The 26,121-nt window shown below is 39.3% G+C and overlaps 1 long non-coding RNA gene across 2 annotated transcripts in view; it reads right to left on the reverse strand.

The window, feature by feature from the left end:
- Positions 1 to 26,121, reverse strand: part of LOC129643374 (uncharacterized) — a 132,156-nt gene that overhangs the window by 24,773 nt on the left and 81,262 nt on the right. For both annotated transcript variants that reach the window (XR_008710255.1, XR_008710254.1), the window contains exon 2: positions 15,304 to 15,447. This is a non-coding gene — a long non-coding RNA (uncharacterized LOC129643374). The remainder of the gene's footprint in view (positions 1 to 15,303; positions 15,448 to 26,121) is intronic.

The following is a 26,121-nucleotide window of genomic DNA, read 5'->3' on the forward strand; positions in this document are numbered from 1 at the left end:
AGACAGTATGGTACTGGCACAAAGACAGAAATATTGATCAACGGAACAAAATAGAAAGCCCAGAGATAAATCCACGCACAATAGGACACCTTATCTTTGACAAAGGAGGCAAGAATATACAATGGATTAAAGACAATCTCTTTAACAAGTGGCGCTGGGAAAACTGGTCAACCACTTGTAAAAGAATGAAACTAGAACACTTTCTAACACCATACACAAAAATAAACTCAAAATGGATTCAAGATCTCAACGTAAGACCAGAAACTATAAAACTCCTAGAGGAGAACATAGGCAAAACACTCTCCGACATACATCACAGCAGGATCCTCTATGACCCACCTCCCAGAATATTGGAAATAAAAGCACAAATAAACAAATGGGACCTAATTAAACTTAAAAGCTTCTGCACAACAAAGGAAACTATTAGCAAGGTGAAAAGGCAGCCTTCAGAATGGGAGAAGATAATAGCAAATGAAGCAACTGACAAACAACTAATCTCAAAAATATACAAGCAACTCCTACAGCTCAACTCCAGAAAAATAAATGACCCAATCAAAAAATGGGCCAAAGAACTAAATAGACATTTCTCCAAAGAAGACATACAGATGGCTAACAAACACATGAAAAGATGCTCAACATCACTCATTATCAGAGAAATGCAAATCAAAACCACTATGAGGTACCATTTCACGCCAGTCAGAATGGCTGAGATCCAAAAGTCTACAAGCAATAAATGCTGGAGAGGGTGTGGAGAAAAGGGAACCCTCTTACACTGTTGGTGGGAATGCAAACTAGTCCAGCCACTATGGAGAACAGTGTGGAGATTCCTTAAAAAACTGGAAATAGAACTGCCTTATGATCCAGCAATCCCACTGCTGGGCATACACACTGAGGAAACCAGAAGGGAAAGAGACACGTGTACCCCAATGTTCATCGCAGCACTGTTTATAATAGCCAGGACATGGAAGCAACCTAGATGTCCATCAGCAGATGAATGGATAAGAAAGCAGTGGTACATATACACAATGGAGTATTACTCAGCCATTAAAAAGAATACATTTGAATCAGTTCTAATGAGGTGGATGAAACTGGAGCCTATTATACAGAGTTAAGTAAGCCAGAAAGAAAAACACCAATACAGTATACTAATACATATATATGGAATTTATAAAGATGGTAACAATAACCCTGTGTACGAGACAGCAAAAGAGACACTGATGTATAGATCAGTCTTATGGACTCTGTGGGAGAGGGAGAGGGTGGGGAGATTTGGGGGAATGGCATTGAAACATGTATAATATCATGTATGAAACGAGTTGCCAGTCCAGGTTCGATGCACGATACTGGATGCTTGGGGCTGGTACACTGGGACGACCCAGAGGGATGGTATGGGGAGGGAGGAGGGAGGAGGGTTCAGGATGGGGAACACAGGTATACCTGTGGCGGATTCATTTCAATATTTGGCAAAACTAATACAATATTGTAAAGTTTAAAAATAAAATAAAATTTAAAAAATATATACAGCTGAAACTCTAATACTTTGGCCACCTCATGCAAAGAGTTGACTCATTGGAAAAGACTCTGATACTGGGAGGGATTGGGGGCAGGAGGAGAAGGGGATGACAGAGGATGAGATGACTGGATGGCATCCCTGACTCAATGAACATGAGTTTGAGTGAACTCTGGGAGTTGGTGATGGACAGGGGGGCCTGGCGTGCTGCATATCACGGGGTCGCAAAGAGTCGGACACAACTGAGTGACTGAACTGAACTGAACTCATTTTTGAGCAATATACAGGTAAAATTAATCAGACTTTTAGAATACACTGTCTCAACAAAGGCTGCCTAAATAATATTCGCATTTGGATTTTTAAGCCTTGTGTGCATACTAAGTCGCTCAGTAGCGTCTGACTCTTTGCGAACCTATGGACTGTAGCCTGGCAGACTCCTTCTGTCCTTGGAATCTCCAGGCAAGAATGGTGGAGTAGGTTGCCACTCCTGCCTCCAGGGGATGCTCCCAATTCAGAGATTGAACACCGTCTCTTTCAGGCAGGTTCTTTACCACTAGGGCCACCTAGAAAGCCTTTTTTTTTTTTTTTAATTTTATTTTATTTTTTAACTTTACAATATTGTATTAGTTTTGTCATATATCAAAATGAATCCGCCACAGGTATACATATGTTCCCCATCCTGAACCCTCCTCCCTCCTTCCTCCCCATACCCTCCCTCTGGGTCATCCCAGTGCACCAGCCCCAAGCATCCAGTATCGTACATCAAACCTGGACCGGCGACTCGTTTCATATATGATATTATACATGTGCCAATGCCATTCTCCCAAATCATCCCACCCTCTCCCTCTCCCACAGAGTCCATAAGACTGTTCTATACATCAGTGTCTCTTTTGCTGTCTCGTACACAGGGTCATTGTTACCATCTTTCTAAATTCCATATATATGCGTTAGTATACTGTATTGGCGTTTTTCTTTCTGGCTTACTTAACTCTGTATAATAGGCTCCAGTTTCATCCACCTCATTAGAACTGATTCAAATGTATTCTTTTTAATGGCTGAGTAATACTCCATTGTGTATATGTACCATAGCTTTCTTATCCATTCAACTGCTGATGGACATCTAGGTTGCTTCCATGTCCTGGCTATAATAAACAATGCTGTGATGAACATTGGGGTACACGTGTCTCTTTCAGTTCTGGTTTCCTCAGTGTATATGCCCAGCAGTGGGATTGCTGGATCATAAGGCATTTCTATTTCCAGTTTTTTAAGGAATCTCCACACTGTTCTCCATAGTGGCTGTACTAGTTTGCATTCCCACTCACGCCCCATGGGAACTCCTGATTTCTAACCTCAATAGCAGGTACATTTTCCTCTACTAATGATTTACATTTCAGTAAACAATTTTACCAGGGCTTCTCAAGTGGTGCTCGCCTGCCAATGTAGGAGATGTAAGAGACGCAGGTTCAATCCCTAGGTCAGAAAGGTCCCCTGGAGGAGGGCACATCAACCCATTCCAGTATTCTTGCCTGGAGAATCCCATGGACAGAGGAGCCTGGCTTCCTCTGAAGGCTCTAGGAGAGAAGTTTTCCTTGCCACCTTCTAGTTCTGGTGACTTCAAGCAGTCCTCGGCTTTTGGCAGTTTAACTCCAATATCTGCCTCCAGCCTTCTTCTCTGCCTCTGTCTTCTCCTCTTCTGTCTGCTGTATGCATTTTATACTACATTCAGGGCCACCCATTTAATCCAAAGTAATCTCATCTCATGATCTTTAACTTATTTACATGTGCAAAGACTCTTTTTCTAAATAAGGTCATATTCACAGGTTCTAGGACACAGGCATATCTTTTTTGGAGATCACCATTCAACTCACTACACCAAAAGTTTTTCATTTTTAGGCCTTTGTAAGTCTTTTTATTTTATTTTTAACTGAAGTACAGTTGACTTGCAATATTATATTACTTTCAGGAGTATAGTATAGTGATTCAGTGTTTTACAGATTATACTTCATCAAAAGTTGCCACAAGATAATAGCTATAATTCTCTGTGCTACACAATATATCCTGTTGCTTATCTCTTTTACACATAACAGTTTGTATCTCTTAATCCCATACCCTTATTTTCCCCATCCCATCTTCCATCTCTCCTTTGGTAATCACTAGTTTGTTTCTATGTCTGTGAGTCTGTTCCTGTTTTACATCTACATTCACTTGTATTATTTTTTAGATTCCACACATAACTGATATCATAAAGTACCTTTCTCTCTCTGACTTATTTAATTAAGAGTAATATTCTCTGTGTCCATCCATAGTGATGCAAATAGCAGAATGTCATTCTTTTATGGCTGAGTAATATTCCATTCACCCCACTCCAGTACTCTTGCCTGGAAAATCCCATGGATGGAGGAGCCTGGTAGGCTGCAGTCCATGGGGTCGCTGAGAGTCGGACACAACTGAGCGACTTCACTTTCACTTTTCACTTTCATGCGCTGGAGAAGGAAATGGCAACCCACTCCAGTGTTCTTGCCTGGAGAATTCCAGGGACGGGGGAGCCTGGTGGGCTGCCAGACGTCTCTGGGGTCGCACAGAGTCGGACACAACTGAAGCAACTTAGCAGCAGCAGTAGCAGCAGCAATAGTCCATTGTGTGTATAATATATACCACATCTTCTTTATCCATTCATCTCTTGATCGACATTTGGCCTTTGTAATTTTTGTTTCTGCTGCTTGGAGAAATTTCCTCTGGATATTTTGCTTTGTCATCCAGGTTTCAGGCTCCCCAGGTGGCACAGTGGTAAAGAATCTGCCTGCCAATGCAAGAGGTACAAGAGACGCAGGTTCAATCCCTGGATGGGGAAGAACCCCTGCGTAAGGAAACGGCAATCGGCTCCAGTATTCTTGCCATGGAGAGTTCTGTGGACAGAGGAGCCTGGTGGGTTATAGTCCATGGGGTTACAAAGAGTTGGACATGATTGAGCAACTGAATCCAGCACATTTCAGTCAACTCAGATGTTATGCACTATCTTTACTCAGTTCTTCCTTGCCCACCCTACCCAAAACTGCTTCTCTTCATTGTTTTTTCCCCCATTACCATGTTTATTCTTATCACAACATTCATCTAAATCTGGGGGTTTTGTCCTTTTTATTTACTTCTTATTTTCACTTTCTCACTCTCAAACAAAATCTCCATAAGGGCACAAAATCTGTCTATTTTACTTATTGCCAAGTCCCTGGCATCTAGTTCAGTGCCCAGCATGTAATAGCTGCTCAGTAAATATTTATCATGGAGAAGGCAATGGCACCCCACTCCACTACTCTTGCCTGGAAAAATCCCATGGACGGAGGAGCCTGGTGGGCTGCAGTCAGGCTGCAGTCCATGGGGTCGCAAAGAGTCAGATGTGACTGAGCGACTTCCCTTTCACTTTTCACTTTTATGCATTGGAGAAGGAAATGGCAACCCACTCCAGCGTTCTTGCCTGGAGATTCCCAGGGACAGTGGAGCCTGGTGGGCTGCTGTCTGTGGGGTCGCACAGAGTTGGACATGACTGAAGCAACTTAGCAGCAGCAGCAAATATTTATCAAATACATAAATACAGACTTTACAACAACTTTTTGAGGTAGGATGAAGTTAGCCATCTGAGGAGTTAACTTGGAAATAGGCTAAATAAGAAAAAATTTGAATTAAGAAAACCAGCACACATCTCAACCATGACTGAGTTATTACTAATATAATAAAAGGTTACCTAATCAACTACTTATTATTTAATAAAGAATTAAAAATTATTTCCCCCCTCTGTCTACAGAAAAAAGATAATCTATTGAAATCCAGAAAGTGAGAAGCCCTAAAACAGGAAAATAATAACATGTTTCTAGAATGGGATAGATTGCTTTCCTGAGAATCACAGTGTGTAAGGACTGGGTACATAACTTCTGGAGCCCACAGCAAAATGAAAATGCAGGGTCACCTGTTACAATGGCAGGTGAATGCATCATAAGGATACTAAAAAAATAAAGCATTTCCTTTTTCTGCAGTTTCTCTGTCAATTGTCATGGTGTTTTTAAATTTATTATTTAATGTTTTTCTTTTTTTTAATTTTATTTTATTTTTAAACTTTACATAATTTATTAGTTTTGCCAAATATCAAAATGAATCCACCACAGGTATACATGTGTTCCCCACCCTCAACCCTCCTCCCTCCTCCCTCCCCATACCATCCCTCTGGGTTGTCCCAGTGCTATTTAATGTTTTTCTAAGTGAAGAAATATTGCTCTTTGCAGCACCAGACTTTACTTCCATCACCAGTCACGTCCACAACTGAGTGTTGTTTTTGCTTTGACTCTGTCTCTTCATTCTTTCTGGAGTGATTTCTCCACTCTTCTCCAGTAGGATATTGGGCACCTACCAACCTGGGGAGTTCATCTTTCAGTGTCCTATTTTTGCCTTTTCACACTGTTCATGGGGTTCTCAACAAAGAATACTGGAAGTAAATCAGAAGGTCAAACAGGAGATGTCAAGAGTGAACATTGACATTTTAGGAATCAGTGAACTAAAAAGGACTGGAATGGGGTGAATTTAATTCAGATGACCATTATATCTACTACTATGGGCAAGAATCCCTTAGAAGAAATGGAGTAGCCATAATAGTCAACAAGAGTCCCAAATACAGTATTTGGGTGCAATCTCAAAAATGACAGAACTATCTCTGTTCATTTCCAAGGAAACCATTCATTATCACAATAATCCAAGTCTATGCTCCAAACAGTTATGCTGAAAAAGCTGAAATTGAACAATTCTATGAAGACCTATAAGACTTTCTAGAACTAACACCCAAAAAAGATGTCCTTTTCAACAAAGGGGACTGAAATGCGTAAGTAAGAAGTCAAGAGACACCTGGAATAATAGGCAAATTTGGCCTTGGAGTACAAAATGAAACAAGGCAAAGACTAACAAAATTTTACCAAGAGAACCCATTGGTCATAGCAAACACTCTCTCCCAGCAACACAAGAGAAGACTCTACACATGGATATCACTGGATGGTCAATACTGAAATCAGATTGATTACATTCTTTGCACCCAAAGATGGAGAAGCTTTATATGGTCAACAAAAACAAGACTGGGAGCTGACTGTGGCTCAGATCATGAACTCCTTATTGCCAATTCAGACTTAAATTGAAGAAAGTAGGGAAAACCACTAGACCATTCAGGTATGAACTAAATCAAATCCCTTACGATTATACAGTGGAAGTGAGAAATAGATTCAAGGACTTAGATCTGATAGAGTGCCTGATGAACTATGTACAGAGGTTCGTGACATTGTACTGGAGGCAATAATCAAGACTATCCCCAAGAAAAAGAAATACAAAAAGGCAAATGGTTGTCTGAAGAGGCCTTACAAATAGCTGAGAAAAGAAGAGAAGCTAAGGGCGATGGAGAAAAGGGAAGATATACCCATTTGAATGCAGAGACCCAAAGAATAGCAAAGAGAGATGAGAAAGACTTCCTCAGTGCTCAATGCAAAGACATACAGGAAAACAATAGAATGGGAAAGACTAAAGATTAATTACTTCAAGAAAATTAGAGATACCAAGGGAAAATTTCATGTAAAGATGGGCACAATAAAGAACAGAAATGGTATGGACTTAACAGAAGCAGAAGCTATTAAGAACAGGTGGCAAAAATACACAGAAGAACTATACAAAAAAGATCTTCATGACCCAGATAACCATGATGGTGTGATTACTCACCCAGAGATAAACACCCTGGAATGTGAAGTCAAATGGGCCTTAGGAAGCATCACTATGAACAAAGCTAGTGGAGGTGATGGAATTCCAGTTGAGTTATTTGAAATTCTGAAATATGATGCTGTGAAAGTGCTGCACTCAATATGCCAGCAAATTTGGAAAACTCAGCAGTGGCCACAGGACTGGAAAAGGTCAGTTTTCATTCCAATCCCAAACAAAGGCAATGCCAAAGAATGCTCAAACTACTGAGCAATTGCACTCATCTCACATGCTAGCAAAGTAACACTCAAAATTCTCCTAGCTAGGCTTCAACAGTATGTGAACCGAGAACTTCCAGATATCCAAGCTGGTTTTAGAAAAGACAGAGGAACCAGAGATCAAATTGCCAACTTCCTTTGGATCATTGAAAAAGCAAGAGAGAGTTCCAGAAAAACATCTAATTCTGCTTTATTGACTATTCCAAAGCCTTTGACTCTGTAGATCACAACAAACTGTGGAAAATTCTTGAAGAGATACCAGATCACCTTATCTCTCTTCTGAGAAATCTGTATGCAGGTCAAGAAGCAGCAGTTAGAACCAGACATGGTTCTAACAGCAAACTGGTTCCAAACTGGGAAAGGAGTACATCAAGGCTGTATCATCACCCTGCCTATTTAACTCATATGCAGAGTACATTATGAGAAATGCTGGGCTGGCTGAAGCTCAAGCTAGAATTAAGATTGTAGGGAGAAATATCAATAACCTCAGATATGCAGATGACACCACAATTATGGCAGAAAGCAAAAAAGAACTAAACAGCCTCTTGATGAAAGTAAAAGAGGGGAGTGAAAAATCTGGCTTAAAACTCAACATTCAGAAAACTAAGATCATGACATCCGGTCCCATCACTTCATGGCAAATAGATGAGGAAACAATGGAAACAGTGACAGACTTTATTTTTTTGGGCTCCAAAATCACTGCAGATGGTGAATGCAGCCATGAAATTAAAAGACACTTGCTCCTTGGAAGAAAAGCTTTGACCAACCTAGACAGCATATTAAAAAGCAGAAACATTACTTTGCCTACAAAGGCCCATTAGTCAAAGCTACAGTTTTTCCAGTAGTCACGTATGGATGTGAGAGTTGGACTATAAAGAAAGCTGAGCGCCAAAGAATTGATGCTTTTCAACTATGGTGTTGGAGAAGACTCTTGAGAGTCCCTTGGACTGCAAAGGAGATCCAACCAGTCCATCCTAAAGGAAATCAGTCCTGAATATTCATTGGAAGGATGGATGCTGAAGCTGAAATTCCAATACTTTGGCCCCCTGATGCGAAGAACCAGCTCATTGGAAAAGACCCTGATGCTGGGAAAGATTGAAGGCAGGAGAAGGGGATGACAAAGGATGAGATGGTTGGATGGCATCACCAATCCTTTGGATGCTTTTGAGCACGCTCCAGGAGTTGGTGATGGACAGGGAGGCCTGTCGCGCTGCAGTCCATGGGCTCGCAGAGTCTGACATGACTGAGTGACTAAACTGAACTGAATTAAGTAAAGAAAAATTGATATTTTTAATTACCAGCATGGCTTTTACTATTTATCTTGATATTGCACAATGTTAGTTTTTAATGAAAATATAAGAGCCTTTAACTTGTATGTTAAATCATCAACATCATACAAATTGGTTTGGGAGCTCATACACTCATGTGTATTCATTCACACCAGAAAAGTGGAAACAGCACAAAAGTAACTCAACCATTTTTATTTCACTTCTTAATACATGCAGATTTCACCTACAGTTTCTACATCTGGCTACTGATGAGTGAAAAAAAGATTGAAAGGGAGGGAAATTACAGGTTGCTCTTTCTTTAAACTTTTATGTCATCGTTTTCATCACAAATTGTTGGCTATACAGAGAAGGAGCATGAGTAAGAAGGAACATAACAGGGTTCTGTGGTCATTTGTGTCTCTTTTCTTTCTGCTCTTTAAGCAAGTTCTGGCTAGAACAAAACCATGGCCTCTTGGCACCCTATTTCCTCAGTGCAGCTAACAAGCTTTGGGTCTCTTTGAAGTCCCATACACTAAAGTCCACTGGAATTCTATGCTTATGGAGCATCCTGAACACAACATGAGGATGGGGTGTCAGGAAATAGCAGACACACATACCGCGTGTATCTCCTCTGCTCACAGACATGTCCCATTGTCCTGTCAGACTTCACTTACAAAGCACAACTGCAAAGATAACATCATTAAGAATTTCAAGACTGCAGTAACAGCGCATTACACCAAGGATGGGTCCCTTTTAAGTGTGGGCTTTTTGTGACGGTACAGATCAAGCGACCCTGAACTCAGTCCTGCAATGAATAGTCTGGTTCTTCTAGGCCAACCTGCTCCTACAGGGGACCTGGATTCATCTGGCAATCATCTCAGTGACCTAAATCATTAAGAGAATTTAACCAGCTTCTCCTGCTCTAAATCTATGAGGCAATCTTACAATTGTAATCTGCCATCTCATACAGACATTTCTCCAAGTCGCAAGGAGTAATTTAAATTACCCACTATAGTTTAACATTGTCATTTTGCTGTATGCATAAGACTATTGTGAATTTAGTTAAGAAAGAAAATGGCCAGAACCTGGTCATCTGCATTTCCACATCCAAGCCATCACCCTAGATCCATATCTCCATTATTTCACCTTGTACTCCAGAGAATTTTTCTCTTAAAATATTTCACATAGAAGTTTACTAATATCAAATGATATTAGTAATGCGATGCTTAACTTATTGGTAGACTATTGGATATATGGAATAGAGGAAAGATTGCCCATATATGATTTAGATTGGTCCCAGATCTTCATACTGGCTGGGTAACAATGGTAAGTATTATAACTCCTCCAATTCTTCAAATTCCTCATCAGCAAAATGAGAATTTTAGAGCAAATAATCCCTCACATTGCATTCTTATTTAGAATTCTATGATTCCTCAGTACCAAACAAACACACACAAAAATACACAAAGAAACTGACACCAAAAAAAAAAAATATGCTATAGTTCTGAGTCATATAATACCTCCTACAGATCCTCTGGTCCCAAACATGAGGCCATATCAGTCAAGTCGGGTAAGAGTGTTTTCACAGGAAGGTAGATAGAATAGAGCCATTCAACCAAGACCTGATTAACAAATGTGTATTCATATGTATGCCATGCTATGAAAATTCATTTTGGGAAAAAAAGTAAATATTACTTCCTGAATGAAAACTGAAATCTTTGAAATAGAAAATATTTCCAGATGCTTTTCAACAGGGATGTTTGTGGATGCTTTAAAAACTTTAGATGGGATTTTCAGTGTATACTTGCCCTTCAAACCTATCGCACACTGTCTATTGGCTTCCGTGATAGTCTGTCTAACATTTCGGGCAAGAATGAAAAGAAGCAATATTTTTCTACTTCTCTAAAGTCTAAGACTTCCTTTTTTAATGTTCAACTTCCCACACTACATTGTCCAAATCTAAACCACATAAGGTAGCTTTCTCTCACAAAGTTATTGCTAATCTGTAGTGAGTAGATTTTACATTGCCTCCCTTTGACATGTAAAAATACACATGTAAGATCATAAAATTTGCCACTAAAGTAGACTTAACTGAGCCATTCCTCTGATACTCAGTAATGAATCATAAACCAAGTCATTTAACTTCTGTGAGGCCTAGCTTACTAATTTTTTAAAGAAAAAAGCCTGGACTAGATGACTCAGTTATTTGAATGTATTCTATTGAGTCTATTCTAAAATTCTAAGAATTTTTGCCAACAAAGGTCCATATAGTCAAAGCTAAGGTTTTTCCAGTAGTCATGCAATGATGTAAGAGTTGGACCATAAGGAAGGCTGAGTGACAAAGAATTGATGTTTTCAAACTGTGGTGCTGAAGCAGACTCTTGAGAGTCCCTTGGATAGCAAAGAGATCAAACTGGTCAATCCTAAAGGAAATCAACCCTGAATATTCATTGGAAGATTGATGCTGAAGCTGAAGCTCCAATACTTTGGCCACTTGATGAAAAGAGCCAACTCATTAGAAAAAATCCTGATGCTGAGAATGATTGAGGGTAAGAGGAGAAGGGGGTAACAGAGGATGAGATGGTTGGATAGCATCACTGACTCAATGGACATGAGTTTCAGCAAACTCCAAGAGACACTGAAGGACAGGGAAGTCTAGTGTGCTGCAGTTCATGGGGTCACAAAGACTTGGACACAACTTAGTGACTGAACAGCAATGAGAATGTATAGCTACTAATTTATATTTTCTGCCATTTTGAATTTTTAAATTTTTATTTATTTACTTATTTTTGGCTGTGCTGGGTCTTCATTGCTGCACAGGTTCTTCTCTAGTTGCACCAAGCAGGGTCTACTCTCTAGCTGCAGTGCATGGGCTTCTCATTTCAGTGGCTTCTCTTGCTGCAGAACACGAGCTCTAGGGCGCATGGGTTTCAGTAGTGGCTCCTGGGCCCTAGAGCACAGGCTTAACAGTTGTGGCACAAAGGCCTAGTGTCTCCACGGCTTGTGGGATCTTCCCAGATCAGGGATTGAACCCACGTCTTCAGCATTAGCAGGCAGATTCTTTTTCACGGAGCCACCAGGGAAGCCCTCATTTTGAATTTTTGGTTAATAATTTATTCTTAAATTACATTCAGATTTTTATGATTATAAAAATACATTTGTATGACTTGAACTTGGATCTTAAAATATAACCCAAGTTTATACATATTTCAGTACATAGTAAGATAATGTTAACAAATAGGATTTCATTTCCAAAATAACAACTGATATTGGCTAAGTGCTTTACATTAATGTATTTATATCTTTTAAATACTCAAAATCTGTTTTGACACGGACATAGTTATTTCCATTGTACAGGTGAGAAAACTGAGGCTTACAGAGGTTACGGAATTTACCCAAGGCCCCAAAGCCAATGACTGATCGAGTCAGGATTCCAACACCATCCCTCTCTCTCCATAGGCCACCCTTGCAGTTGAGTCAAGATTATGCCTCCTATATCTCTATGACAGCCAAAAACAACAACAAAGGAATAAAATGACTTTCTAACCACAGGTCAAATAAAATTAATGCAAGCATGCAGATTTTTAGCCTATAAGGCAAAAGTATTATATATATATATATATATATATATTTTAAGCCTGCAGTCATCAGTCTTTTCTTTAAATAAATGTAGGGAGAGGAAGAAATTATCACAGTTAAAGCAAGCTGAAGAGCACTTGAAACTCAAATCATATGACAAGAGTGGTTGTAAAGCTTAATTCTTTATTTCCTGCTTTCAATTGGATCTAAAACATGTATTACTAAGTTTAGTAGGCAATTTATTACCAATATAATAAAAAGAAGAGAAAACGTAAGGAAATAAAGAGAAATCATTCATTAAGTGTTCGCTACTTAAAGTATATCATGTCCTTTCTATACCACTGGTAACAACAAAAGAAAGCTGTATTTGGAGTAACAGGTTCTTTGGCTAACATTCAAGATACATTAATATTAAAAGTCCCCAATTTATAAAATGATATGAAATTTGATTGCCTATAACAGTCTTTTATGGAAAAAATAATAATAGCCTGCAACTTAGGAGGAGTAGCGTGAAATATGTGTCTGTAAACCACCAGGAAGCCTGTTGTTACGAAACTCTGAAGTGCTGATGTAGCCTTGGGATCAGCAAATATATGATCTTATTGCAGATATTCAAGGCTCACAGCAATTCAACAGAAAATTAATTAGTATCACCTCAACATAAATATCAACAGTATTAGCTAAAATGCCAATTTTGTATTCACTTTTCATTAAAGCCAAAAATACTAATTAAAATTGATTTTTGCCTGTGCTTTGGTAAACGGCTGCCAGTTAATGGCTTTCAGTTGTAATGCAGACCTTTACTTAAATTAATTTTGTATGTTGTCTCCTTCCTTTTTATAAAGATAATAAAGTGTGAAAGGATAGGCGATGAGGGTGCAGAAAAGGACACTTCACATGCAGGAGGAAGAGCAAAGCATGACGAATTCTGGGGCTTTTGCTAACTCTAGCATGACCATGCTCCTTTATGAGCTATTTTTAAATATGTTATTTCATAGGCAAAAATAAATAGGGCTCCTTAACATATAAATGATAAGAATTCATTCTTATAAGTTGATTGAATGATTAACATATTTCTTTTTAAAGAATTTTCTGAGTAAAGTCATATCCTTATTTGTGTAATGTAACCCATCTGTGGCTCCCGGGGGTTGCTAGTGGTGAAGAAACCACCAGCCAATGCAGGAGATGCAAGAGATGCAGATTCAACCCCTGGATTGGGAAGATCCCCTGGAGTAAGAAATGGCACCCCACCCCAATATTCTTGCCTGGAAAATTCCATAGGCAGAGGAGCCTGGTGGGCTACAGTCCATGGGGACACAAAGAGTCAGACACAAGAAACTGACCACATCCATTTGTAAAAATAAACAAACAACAACAACAACAAAACATGACCATGAACTTGGCCCATGTTTGGAGGATCATTTGGAACCAATCAAAATAATTTAAGTCTCCATATCGCTTTCATTAGTGCTAAATAGAAAAAGAACAAAGCATAAATCACTTAAACACTAATCAACAAAGGCTTTAAATATTCTTTTAACTTTTTAATTAATAAAAACAATTCAGACAGTGCCAGTGTTGAGTTTTGGGGGCATCAGGATTGGATATATGAGTAGGAGGGGTTGAGTTTTTCCAATAAGTAACAAGGTTTAGTGAGTCACTTATAGTCAGGTTCTCTGAGGAGCCACAACTTAGAACCAGAAGCCACAAGGGCAAATCAAGTTCAGAGTTCTAGAGTGGCATGGACACAGAATGAAAAGTTGTCCAATATTTCTGGATTTAGATGAAGTATATGGGAAATATATGTAAAGGAGATCCTAAATAAGAAGACCAGTTTCAAGAGTCTAAGAATCAATAAGCATAGGCAATAATCCATCTTAATTACTATTTTTGGCTTTCATGAAAAGTGATTATAAAATTAAGATTGAACCTTAAAATCTTATATTATATACTAAGATTCCTAAGACATAGGAATGAGAAGGGAGAAAAATGTATTCATGGTGCGCAGATTCAGGGGCCTTCATGGAACCTGGGTCATTTTCTAAAGGACTCTAGGAACTTGGGACCTTACCCCTGCTTTCACCCCTAACTATTACAACTACAGATTTACACTTTCTATTCCATTCTCACACAAAAGCAAAACATATATCTTCTTAAGATGTTATGAGGATAGAAATTTTAATAAACAAATATACTCTGAGTTAGTAAATAATAGTTGTAAATCTCTCAGGTTCATTTTCAATGTGTTTACACAAAGGATAATTATTTAGTATGCCCTTGACATTAGGGCACCATAAATCCCAACCATTTTGAATGCCCAAAATCAGAATTATCACTACACCAAATAGATGCCATCCTAAAATGGGATAAAATATGACTTAATATTTCAGTGTGAACCATGAATTTATAAAAAGGAAGTCATTTGGGGCTTTCCATAGACTTACCTAGGGGCAAGTCTTAAGATCTCTTTATGCAAATATATTTTGCTCACATAGCTAGGATCATAATTTAGATTCTGATTTCTAAGCATGTCCTTTGGACAGCAAGGAGATCATACCAGCCAATCCTAAAAGAAATCAACTCTGAATATTCATTGGAAGGACTGATGCTAAAGCCGAAGCTCCAATACTTTGGCCACCTGAGGTGAAAAGCCGACTTGTTGGAAAAGACCCTGATGCTGGGAAAGACTGAGGGCAGGAGGAGGAGGGGACGACAGAGGATGAGATGGTTGGATGGCATCACGGACTCAATGGACATGAGTTTGAGCAAACTCTGGGAGATAGTGAAGGATAAGGAAGCCTAGTATGCTGCAGTCCATGGGGTTTCAAAGAGTGGGACACAACTGAGTGACTAACACACACACACACACACACACACACACACACACATAATATTCCCTTGTATGCAGACTTTTAGCTGTATATTATTTTAAATTAGACATCTTTGAACTAACCTTGTATGTAATGGTCTTGATTCTCTTTTTCTATCTTGGGTTCTTCTCAGGATGTTCTTATGGTCCCTTCTGTAAATACATTCTTGTTGTCTCTATCTCGCCAGTTCATTAGAAGTGGAGAATTATGTGAAAGAACTTTGACAACTGCAAAATAAAAATGGGTTATCACTCACAGATTTGCCCTGCTGTGAGTAAGCAACTATGTTCTAATCATTCCCCAAGTCATAGTGATTTGTTCCCTGTGGTCTGAGCTTATAGGACTATTACCTGGTGCCATCTCACCACAAATAAATCTACACATTGATTATTAAAGTTGCAAAACTGCTTTATCACAGGATACTACAGGAGGGATCAATTGTTAACATCACATGAAGAAATTAAGAAAGTGAAGACAGAGAAGTAACAGGTGTACCTGTGAAAATGATTATTTTTGAATCACGGACATTAATAAATCAGTGAGTGGGTCATGAAATCAATCATTTGGTTATGATACTCAATTTAAAATATGAAATAGGATAAATAGGAAGAATAGAAAAATAAAACTGTATTGCTCATATTAAGATGAAGTACAAGTGTGTGTTTGCATGGGGCATGTGTTCTGGGTCTATTTAATGCTTATTTCTGTTGGTGAAAGAAAGTGAAAGTGAAAGTCGCTCAGTCATGTCCAGCTTTTGCAACCCCATGGACTATACAGTCCACTGAATTCTCCAGGTCAGAATACTGGAGTGGGTAGCCTTTCCCTTCTCCAGGGGATCTTCCCAACCCAGGGATCAAACCCAGGTCTCCTACATTGCAGGCAGATGTTTTACCAGCTGAGCCACAAGGGAAGCCTATTTCTGTTGGTGGGTGATGGGCAAAAGCCAATTTCCCAAAATGTGATTTCAGTTTGTGTTCTCTTTCTGTTTTCTTCCTTGAACATTGATGTGGTTTAAAAAGGCAATACTTTACATATACTTTTCTAATCTCTACAAAAGTACTTATGGAATTTTCTAAGATTACTTGCTGCTGCTGCTGCTAAGTCGCTTCAGTCGTGTCTGACTCTGTGTGACCCCATAGACGGCAGCCCACCAGGCTCCCCCGTCCCTGGGATTCTCCAGGCAAGAACACTGGAGTGGGTTGCCATTTCCTTCTCCAATGCATGAAAGTGAGAAGTGAAAGTGAAGTCGTGCCCAACTCTCAGCAACCCCATGGACTGCAGCCCACCAGGCTCCTCCACCCATGGGATTTTCCAGGCAAGAGTACTGGAGTGGGTTGCCATTGCCTTCTCCTTAGATCAACCTAATTCACTATTTATTGTGTCTGCATATTACTTCCTGGTATGGACGTAGGATTGTTTGACTGTTCGCCTACTTGGGTAGTTTACTGTTTTTCCAGTTTTGTGATTAACAATCCTGTCAAAGACATCCTTAGTATATCCTTACCTACTGTGACTTTATTTGGGCTGGGTAGCCACAAATGGGAATGCACGTCACAGGGTTTACAAACTGACATCTGGAGTGATACTACAATATCCTTTTATCTTGTTCTAGACTTGCTTTACTTCTGGCTTGAAGTTTTTTAATCTTTGCTGAAATGGTTTATTACCTTTCCTTCAGAATCTGGGTGTACCAGTCTGGATTCTTGGTTATATGCCAAGAGAAATCAACTTGTGTAACAAATCAATAATATCTGATTGGAAAGTACATCAGTCACTAAAACAACTGAGAGAAAACTGGAATTCAAGACTCAGAACAAGGGAAGAGTATGTCCAAGCCTCACCATGGTACAGTTTAATGAGAAGGTATCTCAGGTGGCCCTAGTTGTAAAGAACCCACCTACCAATGCAATGCAGGAGACATAAGGGGCATGGGTTAAATCCCTGGGTCAGGAAGATCTCCTGGAGAAGGGCAAGGAAACTCACTCCAGTATTGTTGCCTGGAGAATCCCATGGACAGAGGAGCCTGAAAGGCTACAGTCCATGAGGTAAGAAAGAGTTGGACACGACTGAAGCAACTTAGCATGCACTCGTGGGATGTCACACTATCCACCAGAATTAGTATTCAACACTGAAACTTAAAACTCTTTAACTGTCCATGCGTCTATGTCCCTCCCCTAAAGATTCCAAAGCCAAAGTAGAGAACCCACTTGTATGAGCCTATGACACAGGCCACCTCACTGATTTTAGGGATCAGTCAAAAGGACTTTATGTCCCACCCAGTTCTCTATAAAGTAAGCAAAGTGAGCCTCCTACTCATTTTCTGATGCCTTTCACATGTATTAGAGTTCACAGCTTGCACTACCCAGGATCTATTTACAAACTTATCATATTTACCATTTCAAAGCAAAAATTTTAATGATACAATTAAATTTTTCTGGCATAGTCACAAAAGGATCTCCTCCTCCCAAAACCTCATGAGTTACTTCATCTAGATTATCATTATCCTCTCTATAGTTTTTCACTGCTTTATGTGGATATTCTATAATCAGTGAAATAAACTGTAAATTTTACCATAACCAACTCCCTTAAATTAGAATAGGAAAATAAAATGACCAGAAGAAATTGAAAACTAGTTCAACTAACTAAAATATTCAAAACACAATGACCCATAAAATATAAGCACTATACTCCCTTTGCCTTAAAACAGTGCCTCTGCTAATTAAGATTCTTTACTTAGTAAGATATCTCAAAGTTCTACTCCCAACAGAAGAGAACTTTTATAGATCATCTTCATTGTGGTAACAACTTCCACATCACAGAACCCTGGAAAAACAAACATGTATTTCTCCATCAAGTTACATGAAAGTGACAAGTCATATGTGGGTAGGCACCAAATCTGTTCCGTGTCTCTTCTTTCTTAGATCCAGGCTGGAGCAGAAATCATCCAGTCCTTTCCTGATCCATTCACTCTTCTCTCTCCTCAGTCCACCAACACTTCCCTCCGTAGTCTCCAATTAAGCTTTCACCCTTATCTCTCAAATGAGAATACTTCTGTTAAGCAGGAACAGTGCTACAGTGAGATAAATGAGGCAATAAAATTTGTACCTTGTGTTGGGTACAAAATGCAAGAGGCAATAAAAATTCATCTATGAAGATAAATAATTTTCAGGGAATATTTCAAAGTCAAAATTAATGCCAAAGGTCACAATGAAATAATCAAATGTTTAAAAGACAGACTCAGTATTATTGATATTTCCTTTTGCCTCAGTCTCTAATATGGCTTAGCATGGCACTGTTACAATTCTTTCATTTTCTAAACTTTGAATATTGCATTCCCTTTGGATTTTGCATTAATTTTTATTTTTTTAACATTGTGTATTAAGATATCACTTAATTGCATTAAAATACTGAGATTTTTGGCAACCAACGCAAATACCTCACTTGGCTTACCCTAGTCCTGGCCCTGTTATTAAAATTACCAGTGACAAATATGACTGAAACTGACTCAGTTCTCAGGTCTTATCTTACTTGACCTGTGAGCAGCATTTGATATGGCCAATCATTGTCTTCTTTAAATAAATTCTACATATAACTTCTAGGACATAGTCTCTCAGATCTTCTCCCATTTCACTAGGCACTCTGTGTCCTTTGCTCGTTCACCCACATTCTTTTAACATTGGAGGGCCAAGGTTTCCGTTCTCGGATCTTTTCTCTTCATTTTTTTCTACTCACCCCCTAAGGTATCTAATTGAATTCTATAGCTTTAAAAATCGCTTTTAGTTTAAAAATTCAAATTTATATGTCATCTCGGTCTATTCCAGCTGCTTTAGCAAAATTCCAGAGATTGGGTGGGTTACAAATGACAGAATTTTATTTCTCACAGTTCTGGAGGCTAGAAAATCTGAGATCAGGATGTCAGCATGGCAGGGTTCTGGAGAAGGCCCTCAATCAGGTTGTAGATCGCTGACTTCTCACTGTGTCATCATATGGTGGGAGGGGCTAGATGACCCCTGGAGTCCCTTTCATAAGAGCCAGTCATAAGAGTTTTTATAATCCCAACCATAAGGGTTCTACCCTCTTGCTCTAAGTACCTCCCAGAGGTCCTCCCTCCTAATGCCATCCCACCGGAGGTTATGGTTTTAGCATATGAAATGGGGGGCACAAGCATGCAGACCATTGCACCCTGAGGTTCAGCCTAGCACATCCAACTGCCTCTTGGTCATCATCTTGTTCCCCTGCTTGTTTGCTTTCAGATTCAATTTCTGCCTTCTCCTGTTTCCTTCCTTTTTGGCTTCCAGACCCTTTCAGCTAATGGATGGCACTGGCAGAAGCCTGGAGGGCAGAAGTAAAATAAAAGCGGACAGGAAAATAAAATAATCATAAAAATAAATTAATTTTTAAAAAAGCAACAAGTGCTACTACTTCATTGTCAGCTCCAGTTGGAGCTCCTTCATGCACTGGGAAGCTCCCATCTTGGCTCTATATCCATGATGGCTCCAATTTTTTTTCCCAGTTTTATTGAGAAATAATTGACACATACCACTGTATAGATTTAAGTATACAGCATGATGATTTGATTTAAATATAATGTAAAATGATTACCATCAGTTACATCCTTCTTCTCAGACAGATATAAGTGAGGAAAAAGAGAAAAAGGAAAACAAATTCACCTCGTGATAAGAACCCATCAGATTTTCTCTCTCAACAATTTTCCTATAAATCATAATTTTTGACTCTGGAAATGCCCACTCTCTTTAGAGGTTCCTCCAGCCCAAAGAGTGGTAGCTATTTCCTGATGTGGCTAATCTCAGGTCAAAATCTTTAATTATTGTCTTTCTTTTATTTCACAAATTCAAACCATCAAGAAAATTATCTGGCTTTACTCTAAAAATGTATCTAGAGTGTGATTATCTCTCACTGTCTCCCACTACTACCAACCTGTTTTAAGATACAGTCACCTCTCATCTTAATCATTGTACTTTTAGCCTCCTAACTTCATTCTATTTTCCACCTAGTGTATTCATTATCCTTCAGCCACAGTGGTCCTTTTAAAACATAACTTGGATCATGTCACACTTCATAAAATGATCTGTTTCCCAACTCACTTAAAAGATGGCCTGTGATGCCCAAAATGATCTGCTGCCTGTATTTCTAGTACCACCTCATTCACTATGTATCAGCTACTCTTACCACCTTGAAATTCAGGTGCCCTGCTTTTATAGTCCTTACATTTCTTCTTCCTTATACTTGAAAAAATTTTCCCCCCAGATATTTTTATGATGTACATCCTCTCTTCCATCAGGCTTCCATTGGTATAGTTCAAGCTAACACCCAACACTGTTACAATGTCCCATCCTCTGACCTTCCTGATTTCCCTTGAGCTTTTTTCTCTGTATAGCATACACCAGAATTTGATATATGATGTATTTACATGCTAATTTGTTTATCATCAGTCTTTCCTCTTCATGTTAGCTCAAAAGGACAGGAACTTGTTCTTTCTTCCATTTTTAGTATTTAGAAAGATGACTGACACAGAATTGACCCTCAACAGCTATTTTGAATGAATTAGTTAATAACAGGCACTTGTTATACTACCCCAATTAAGGTAACCTCTTTCCAGTTCCAACCAACATAATGTAATCAGTATAGTAAAACTATATGTTGATGGAATCCTGAGTAAAATTTTGAAGATGCAATGATAATTTTTCAAAGTCCTGCTATCTTCTACTCAGTGGAATAAAAGAAATAAGAAAAACAATTTTTCAGATAAATAATTACATACCAGGTGTCAGGGTACACTGATTTGCTCCACTAAGGAGACCACATTTGAAACAGCAGCTGTGATTGAAGTAACCACCTGGCATTTTCTGGAACTCATCTATCTTTAGCACCAGCCATATTGTAAAGATAAATGCAGGTGGAGTAGAAATCAACTGCCCACATCTTTTAAGTATTTGATTGTGACACTAACCTCTGCTCCTCCACAGGGATGCACTATTGCTTGGGTCAAAATTCTATTTATCAGCTAACTTTCCATAAGGGCCTACACCGCCTGGCAGTCTGCAGTAGCACTGTGAACTGCTAGAAATTAGTTTGCACTCACAGACACTGTCAACTAATCATAAATGTGACACAGTTGTGATGGCAAGTGGAAAGAGGATAATTTAGAGAATCCTAGAATGAAGAGTCTCACTATGTGTTTGTTTTTCCTCAAAGGTACTTTAAACTCCCTTCACTTCACTAGATGCTGGTTCAATGGATTGATTCGTTTGATGATGAGGAAGAGGGATATACATTCTCTAAAAACTGATTCATCAGGCCTCAGTTCAAATCAAGCAGCATCCTAATGGACTTCCTTTCTACCTAACACGGGATGCAGGCAAGCCATTCTGACACAACACTAACTTCGTTCCCCATGTTTTCAGTAATGGAAAAGTGAGCCTCCTTGTCCTCCCCAGAATTCAACTATCAAGGAATCAGTTTCACCTCCAACATCTCGCTATGTGCCCAGCCTACAGGGAGCAACCTCTAAAGCCCCTTTCCAAAGTAATAGCATTTTTTACTCACAAATTTATTTTTTTCAACGTCTGGTAAAATATATTCTGAGCCACATTAGATCATGTTAGATAAATTCACCCCATCACCTTAGTCTCCTGAAGTCTTTGAACTTATTCTCCACTAGTATCAAGTTTCTGGCATCTATCCTTCATTAAATACGGGCCATCATTAAGTACAGGTTTCAATTTGTATTTGAAAACTGACCAAGCAAACAATTAAAATAATTCTCAAAACAATAAAAATTAAAAAATAAATAAAATAAAATAATTCTGAGTGAAAATTAGGAAAGTTACCTTAGTAAAGAATCTCCCAGAGATTAAAAACTTATGACATCTTTGGGCACAAAGAGGATAACTTTTTCAGGAAGGCTTGCATTGGTTGGCATGACTGACTTAATAGAGACGGCAATTTAAGATTTGCAAAGTACTTCATATCACCGGCACTCAGTATGCCCACAAATCTGGAAAACTCAGCAGTGGCCACAGGACTGGAAAAGGTCAGTTTTCATTCCAATCCCAAACAAAGGCAATGCCAAAATATACTCAAACTAATGAGCAGTTGCACTCCTCTCACACGCTAGCACAGTGATGCTCAAAATTCTCCAAGTCAGGCTTCAACATTACTTGAACCATGAACTTCCAGACATTTAAGCTGGATTTAGAAAAGGCAGAAGAACCAGAGATCAAATTGCAAACATCTGCTGGATCATCAAAAAAGCAAGAGAGTTCCAGAAAAACATCTACTTCTGCTTTATTGACTATACCAAAGCCTTTGACCGTGTGGATCACAACAAACTGTGGAAAATTCAAGAGACAGGAATACCAGACTACCTTACCTGCCTCCTTAAAATATGTATGCAGGTCAAGAAGCAATAGTTAGAACCGAAAATAGAACAACAGACTGGTTCCAAATCGGGAAATGAGTACATCAAGGCTGTATAGTGTCACCCTGCTTATTTAACTTACATGCAGAGTACATCATGTGAAATGCCAGGCTGCATGAAGCACAAGCTGGAATCAAGATTGACAGGAGAAATATCAATAACCTCAGATATGCAGATGACACCACCCTTATGGCAGAAAGTGAAAAAGAACTAAAAAACCTCTTGATGAAAGTGAAAGAAGAGAGTGAAAAAGTTGGCTTAAAACTCAGCATTCAGAAAACTAAGATCATGGCATCTGGTCCCATCACTTCATGGCAAATAGATGGGGAAACAATGGAAACAGTGACAGACTTTATTTCGGGGGGCTCCAAAATCACTGCAGATGGTGACTGCAGCCATGAAATTCAAAGACACTTGCTTCTTGGAAGAAAAGCTATGACCAACCTAAACAGCATATTAAAAAGCAGAGACGTTACTTTACCAACAAAGGTCTGTCTAGTCAAAGCTATGGTTTTTCCAGTAATCATGTATGGATGTGAGTGTTGGACTATAAAGAAAGCTGAGTGCCAAAGAATTGACAATTGATGATTTTGAACTGTGGTGTTGGAGAAGACTCTTGAGAGTCCCTTGGACTGCAAGGAAAGCCAAACAGTCTATCCTAAAGGAAATCAGTCCTGAATATTCATTGGAAGAACAGATGCTGAAGCTGAAACTCCAATACTTTGGCCACCTGATGTGAAAAACCAACTCATTGGAAAAGACCCTGATGCTGGGAAAGATTGAAGGCAGGAGAAAAAGGGGACGACAGAGGATGAGATGGTTGAATGGCATCACAATGCGATGGACATGAGTTTGAGTAGGCTTGAGGAGTTGGTGATGGACAGGGAAGCCTGGTGTGCTGCAGTCCATGGGGTCGCAAAGAGTTGGACATGACTGAGCAACTGAACTGAACTGAACTCACATCATCATATATATTTCCATCCCAATTCTCAGTTTCCAGACCTTTTTATAAGAGATATCATGGACCAAAAAGTCAGCTGATATTGTAATTTAGTAACTAATTGGATCAAAGTATACATTTGGCTCCTGATTAACTCAGCCCTATGGCTTCAAAAGGTTAGTGAATCTTTGGAAAAGTCATAGAACATCAATGCCTTGAGCTGAGAATCTAGGCACTTAAAATTGTCATTCTACCTTTCTGGCCTGTCCAGTACTGTTAGAAAAAGCCACCCAACCTCACAGTCCTTGATTTCTTCTTACCTATCCTATTTTTCTAAGGCAAGAGACACTGGGTTTTCAAAGGATTTGCTTCCAAAGGATACTTTAACATAATTGACTACAGGTAAAATTTAATTTAGTTTAAATAACTACATCACTAATGCATATAATGAATTTCCAGATTATTTTTTCAAGAATCTTAAAAATATTCTCACTGCTTTTATTCCCTACTAAGTCATCTTCCCTGGTGGCTCAGAGGTTAAAGTGTCTGCCTCCAATGTGGGAGACCCAGGTTTGATCCCTGGGTCAGGAAGATCCCCTGGAGAAAGGAAATGGTAACCCACTCCAGTATTCTTGCCTGGAGAATCCCATGGATGGAGAAGCCTAGTAGGCTACAGTCCATGGGGTCACAAAGAGTCAGACATGACTGAGCGACTTCACTTTCACTTTCATGTCATATTCCACTTATTTCCACTCCTGGTAATAATTTCTGGATTCTTGGTTATGAACAAGATCTTACTCTGGGGAGTAGGCAAGATAGCAGAGTAGGAGGACCCTGAGCTCAACCTGTCCCATGGGGCCACCAAAACTACAGCTATTTACAGAGCACCTATCAATGAGGATGACAAGACTAGCAGGAAAGATTTTTCACAGCTAAAAATATAAAGAAGGAACCACAATGAGAGGGGTAGGAGGGGAAGAGAAACAGTATAGTCAAGACCCACACACCAGGATAGGTGACCCACAAACAGGAGGATAGTCAAAACTGCAAAGGTTCTTCCCAAGGAGCGAGAGGTCTAAGCCCTACACTGGACTCCTTAGTCCATGGATCCTGCACCAGGAAGACAAGTCCCCAGAATGTTTGACTTTGAGGGCCAGCAGAGCTTGTAAATGGGAGAGCCAGAAGGCAACAGGAAACAAAGACTCCACTCTCAAAGGGCTTCCCTGGTGGCTCAGACAATAAAGAATCTTCCTGCAATGTGGGAGACCAGAGTTTGACCCCTGGATTGGGAAGATCCCCTGAAGAAGAAAATGGCAACACACTCCAGCATTTTTGCCTGGAAAATCCCATGGACAGAGGAGCCTAGTGGCTCCTCATATAGTCCATGGGGTCGCAAAGAGTTCGATATGACTAAGTGACTAACATACACACTCATACACACAGGCATAATCTTACACACTCTGAGACCTAGCATAGAGGCAGTAATTTAATAAAAGCCTGAATCAGACCAACTTGCTAATCTTGAAGAGCCTCTCAGAGAAGCAACAGGTCAGTAGGACTCCCCTTGAAGACAGAGATGCTGGAGGCAGCTGTTTTGGGGAGGTTGTTCTATCATAAAGACACTGGCACTGGCAAACATCATGTTGGAATTCTCGCTCCAGCTTATTAGTACTGGGACCCAGCCCTGTCCACCAAGCTGGTTTACCCAATCTAAGACCCCACAAGCAGAGCAGCCAGTTCTGTGGGGATCCAGCAACATCCACAGGCAGGCTGAGACCAATACGAAAACTCTCAAGCCCCAAGCTGTGCCCAGAATGGAGTGTATTACTGGGGTCTGTAGGGCAACTCCAACATAAGGCCACTTCTCCAAGATAGAGAAATGTAAACAACCTACTGAATACATACAAATAGATACAAAGAATTAGGCAAAATGATGTTGCAAAGGAATATGTTTCAAACAAAGGAAAAAGATAAAACTCTAGAAGAACTAAGCATACTGGACAAAACTATCTACCTAATACAGAGATCAAGGTAATGATCTTAAAGACGTTCAGTGAACTTAGGAGAGGAATGGATGATCAGGGTGAGAACTTTACAAAGAGTTAGAAATATAAAGAGGAACTGAATAGAGCTGAAGAATACAATAACTAAATGAAAAATTAACTAGAAGAATTCAGCAGTACATTAGATGAAACAAAGGAATGGTTCAGGGAACTAGAAGACACAGTAGTGGAAAATTACCCAAGCCAAGAGAAAAGAAAACAAAGATCAAAAAATGAGGACACTTTGAGACCTCTGAAAAAACATCAAGCATACTAAAGTTCACATTTTGGGGGTATCAGAAGGGGGAGAGAGAGAGAAATGTCAGAGAATATATTTGAAGATATAATAGCTGAAAACTTTCCTAACCTGAGGAAGGAAACAGACATCCAGTTCCAGGAAAACATAGAGTATCAAAAAATATCACCCCAAAAAGATCCACATCAAGACACATTGTAATTAAAGTGGCAATATTTAAAG

The sequence above is a fragment of the Bubalus kerabau genome, chromosome 2, assembly GCF_029407905.1.
Source record: "Bubalus kerabau isolate K-KA32 ecotype Philippines breed swamp buffalo chromosome 2, PCC_UOA_SB_1v2, whole genome shotgun sequence".
Classification (NCBI taxonomy): Eukaryota; Metazoa; Chordata; class Mammalia; order Artiodactyla; family Bovidae; genus Bubalus; species Bubalus kerabau.